We start from the raw sequence: 5,656 nt of genomic DNA on the forward strand, positions 1-5,656 counted from the left end.
AGGACATTCACCAACACCAAACTACACCTTAAAATTACTCAAGAATGTGTTGGACAGAGCCAAGAGAGCAATGGAAGTCCCAATAGTGAATGGAGTAACAAGGTTGAACAAGGTGAATTGTTACAGAGAACCTAGAAAGTCAAGAAGGCAATAGGAATGAGCTGGGAATGAGTCAGTCTGCATCAGCAATGACTTGGTGGAAACGGAAGCACAGAGCAGGAGACTGCTTCAAAAGGAAGACACAAAGGCATGGTGCATTCAAGAGGCTCACATAGTGCAAAAAGAAACTCAGAGACTATAAACCAAAAGATAGAAAGCATCACTCCATACACCAGGATCCCAAAAGCAAGAAGGGAGAACTATTTTATTCCAAACAACATTTTGTGTGTGTGTGTGTGTGTGTGTGTGTGTGTGCGCGTGTGTGTGTGTGTATTTTAAGGAAGGGTCTACAGGGTGTTCAGGGTCTCACTACTAGATCAGACTCATAGTGATCTGCCTGTTGACAGCCTCCCAAGAGCTGGGATTACAGGTGCATTACCACGTCCAGTCTCAATTGCTGTCTCAGTGCACCCCAAGGGCGGGGCCAGCACAGCAGGCCCAGCCCCTACACCTGCTTGCAGGCGCTTTAATCCACTGAGCTATTTGGCCAGCCTCAAACAACATTTGAAAGCTAAAACTAGGCACAAGAGGGAATGAAGTTCTCACTATAATAATTAAGGGAACCGTTCTACAGGAAGACAACAAGAAGAGGTAATGAAATGAAAATGAGTGTACATGCACAGAATGTCACCTCAATATCATAAAAACAAATAAGACTACCCATAATAGTTCAAACACCAGCATGATACAGTGGGTGACCTCAACACCCCACTTTCACAAAATGTAAGTTAAACAAACAAAATTGAAAGGTGGAATGTCAGAGCCAAAAGACACCTTTTAACAAGCAAACTTAATGAATGTCTGCAGAAGGCTATTCCCTATTACTACACAATACATATTTTTCTCAGCACCAAACAGAAATTCCTCCCAAAGAGGCCTTCAAAACAATCTACACAATCTCTTACAATAAGCACAAGAGATCACCTAGAGTAATCATCTTTTAATAAATTGGGATGTGTAGCTACATGTCCCTGCATTATTTCATGATGTTCTGTATACATATAAAATATATATGCAATGATTCTTCATGCCATATTTGTCTCTTGATACTTCTTAAAAATTGATGATACTGTTTGCAGCAAAAATACTCCACATAGCCATAGATAATGTGTTGCTCCTTTGTTGTGGAAAAATGTTTACTGCTCTGTTGCCCATCACCAGTGCTCAAGCTGTGTGGCTCACTTTGGAATACATGGAAATTATGAGATTCTTTATTTTGTAACACCCTGTGAAATTCAGGGATCATTTGGTGTCTCAAGGAAGCACTAACATAATTTCAGTGGAGACCTTCACACTTCATTGTCACTGTGGTAGTTGATACGTTGGTATGTCAACTTGAGATGTCAGATGCTTGGCTGGATCCAGAAGCTTGGCTGGATCCACTTTTCCATGCCATGACCTGGTGTGTGGGGTGCCCCAACTGATGGCAGGGAGGACACCTCCCAGAGTGACTCAGCACAGAAAGGGTGCATATGGGACTTGAGGAAGGGCTCTGCACCCCACTTCATGGAAGGACTTCTTATCTTCACCATGCCACTTTGGAAGAGTTTGATCTCTGCAGCCATTCCACTTTGCCACTTCAGAGGCTCTCAGATTTTCATGAGTAAGCTCCAGTTTTCACAGTCAATGTAAAGAAGAGAGAGAATCTTGATGGACACTGCAGCTGCTGCTCCTCCTCTGCTCTTTTTTCTTTTTTACCGCCATGACCTGCTGGATTTGCCTTAGAGCCAGTGGAGAATGGACTCAAACTGCCACTAACTGTGAGCTACATAAACTTTTCCTTCTTCTATTTAGGATGTTTGTATTGTCCCAGCAACAATTGAAAAGAAACCAAGACAGTCACTGTTTGATAGGTCATTAGACAGTATGGCATTCCTCAAAAAGCTAGGATTTGGTATCCCATTCAAACCAGCTATTCCCCTCCTCAGTATTTATCCAGAAGAACTGAAAACCTCATACCACAGTGGTATATGTGCACTTGTGATAATAGCAGGACAATTTCTCATAACTAACTTCTAGAAGCAACCCAGGTGCCCCTTAACTGAAGAACGGATAAAGAAGATGTGGCATTTTTAAGCAATGCAGATAGAGAACATAATATTAAGTGAAATAAATCAGATCTGCAAACATCATATTGTCTCCTTGGTGTAAGAGCCTCAAAGAGAACAGTGGACTCTGAGGGGTACAAAAGATACTGGGAAAAGGGAACGAACTTCTTGAAAAACAAAAGAGTCACTGAGTTGAGAAGGACAGGAGAGTGAGTGGGAGGGTGAGATACATCTATGTATGTGAGTAAGATGGTTTCAAAAACTGTACTGTGCATTTCTGTGTGTCTATGCAAAGAAGAAGAAAAGAAAGAAGAAAACACTTAATTTGTTTTGTTTCCTTTTTTCAATTAATTTCTTAATTCTCATCTTAATTTCTTATACATTTCTTTCTGCTTCTAATTTTACAGGCATATATCTGGTAAAATGTATAACTGGCTGGAAGACAATACTATGTATTAGAGAAAATTCTGGATCACATGTAATTTTTTCTGCTGTAATTCTAATTTATATAGTCTTTAAAAAAATAAAATCATGAATACAAAAAAAAAACCCAAAACAATAAGCACAAGAGTCTAAATCTTCCCATGTATACCGTCAGGATCATAAAGCATTTGCTACTAGATAACAATCACAAAAATACCACAGAAAGTTTTACAAATATGGGGATGTTAAGTGACACTGTCATGAGCAGTCAATGGATAACATAAACAATCAAGAAAGAAGGTAAACAGTATCTGGAAGCAAAGGGGCCAGTTCAACATGCCAGCATTTATGGGACACAATGAAACCGGTCCTAAGAGGGAAGTTTATATCTGTGAATGCCTACATTAGAAAAACAGAGCAAGGTCAAACAAGAAAGCTAACTACAGACCTGAATGTACTAGGAAAGAAGACCAGTCCCAATCAAATACAAGTGGGAAAATCACATAAGTATAAATATATGATATATCTACGTGGAAATGAATAAACTTGGAGCAAAACAAAGTAAGAATTCATTAACTAAAGACCTTATTCTTTGAAGAATAAATAACATAGACAAATCCTTAGAAAAACTTACCCAAAAGGAGGAAAAAAAACATCCACATCGATTCAGCTTGAAGAGAAAAAGTAAAAAACTAACAATGAAAACTCTGAAAACCAGATTATCATGAGAAAATACTGTAAAAAATGCATTCTGACATTTCAGAGAACCTTGAAAAACTCAGTAGATTCCTAGACACACATGATTTACCAAAATGGAAACAAGGAAGAATGAAAACACTAAGAATCCAGTGAGGCAAGGGATTAAAGGTAGTCTCTTAGTTACTTTTATCATCGATGGAGCAAATTATATGACATCCAAAATGAAAGGTGGAAAGGTTTACAGTAGCAGTTTGTAGAGGTTTCAGTTCAAAGTTGCCTGAGTGGCATGACAGAAGAGAAAAGTTCATCCCAGGCAGAAGGCAGCAAGCAGTGAAGTAGGGAAGCAGCAAGTGACAGCAACAATCCTCATTCTATCACTTATCTTCTACTCAAATGCCTTAGGGTGGGTAGTAAAACAAGGGTGGGCCTTCCCACCCCTCCCCTAAAAGCAGGCCAAGCCAAGCAATGGACTAATCTAGTAATCACATACCCTTAATCCAAGCAGCAAATGCTTAATCCCAGGTTCACATACTCTAGATCCAGTCACCTCCAAAAAGCACACATGACAAAACGAGGCTTTGGTGGGCCATCTACACACAAGCCATGTAGCTACTAGGACCAATCCACCAACTGAGCAAAGCCAAAGTCTTGACTGATTCACCATTGAATGCCATAAGAACTTCAGGGAGGATTTAAAGCTAATCTACTGCAAAACCTTAAGAGAATTGAAAGAAAAGGCATACTTACAAAGTCACTCTAAGAAGTTAGGATGACAGTGATTCCAAATCCAGATTAAGACCCAATTCATTAAGAGAGTTCATGAACACAAAATTCTTCACCAACATATGGGTAAATGCAATGCAACACATTGTCAAAAACTTCAGATCATACAACCAAGTACCTTTCACCTCAGAGATGTAAGAATGGCTCAGAAACCACAAATGGAATACATGACATAAAACAAAGGATTAAAAAAATCAATCACATGATTGTATTACTGTGGCAGAAAAGGCTCTGGACAAAATCCAACATCCATTTATGATAAAAACAAATTCCCAGGAAAAGTGATATAGAAGGAGCATATCTCAATATGATAAAAGTAATTCATGAAAAATCAACTGCCAACATCCTATTAAGTGCTAAAAAATGTTTTCCCCTCTAAAATCAGAAACAAGAGAAAATTCTACTATAATCACTCTTGTTCAGTATAGCATGTCAAACATTACCCAGAGGAATCATGCAAAGGAGAATGATACGAATAGGAAAGGAAACAGACAAATTATCCCTCTTTACAGAGGACATGATGCTCTATATAGAAAACAAAAATCTAACAAAGACTCCTACAAACAATAACCAAATTCAGCAGTGTAACACAATATAGAACACACATGTAAAAATCAAAGTTCTCCTGTATGTCAATAATGAATCCACTGGAAAACAAACAAGGAAAACAATACTGTTCACAATAGCATCAAGAAAGATTACAGATGTAGGAATTAACATAACAAAAAAGAAAATAAACTCTAGGACAAAAAGCACAATACTCTTAAAAAGGAAATTCAATGGGAAATCAGGAAATTGAAAGACATCCCTGCTCCTGGACAAGCAGAAATAGTATTGTCAAAATAGCCCCACTTTCAAAACTGATATGTAGATCAAATATAACCCAAATCAAACTACCAACAGTGGTGTTCACACAACTAGAGAAAACAATCCTAGAATGCACTGGGATCCAGAACACACCAAGAATAGCAAAAGAAACCCAGGAACAAGAGCCAAACAGGAGGCATCATAGTCCCAGACTTGAGGATGTCTTATAAAGATGCAGTGATAAAAAATGAAGCTAAATGCCATGGTACCAGCACATAAACAGACATGGGAATCAGTGGCATGGACCAGAGGATACAAAACCAGTCCTGGGTGCATTCAGCCTTCTGATCCTTGACAAAGTGGCCAAGGATCTGTGCCAGAGACAGAAAGCCCCATGAGCAAATGCTGGGAAGACAGTTCGTTCACAGGAAAAAAATACAATCTAGACTCAAATCTTTCCTCATATGTTCAACTCAAACCAAAAGAGGTCAAAGATCTACAGGTAAAAACAGAAACAACCTACTGGAAGATAACATAGGTAAAACCATAGAAATCATAGGTGCAGGAAGGACTTTCTGACCAGAACTCCAATCACCCAAGAAGGGAAGCAAACATCCACAAATGGGACTGTATCTTGTTTGGAAACTTTTGCACATCATAGGAAACAATTGATGGAAGGACTTAACAGAGTGAATGGGAAATTCTCTCTCTCTGTCTCTCTCTCTGTCTCTCTCTCT

The sequence above is a fragment of the Octodon degus genome, unplaced genomic scaffold (genome assembly GCF_000260255.1).
Source record: "Octodon degus isolate 3935 unplaced genomic scaffold, OctDeg1.0 scaffold00045, whole genome shotgun sequence".
NCBI classification, from domain to species: Eukaryota; Metazoa; Chordata; class Mammalia; order Rodentia; family Octodontidae; genus Octodon; species Octodon degus.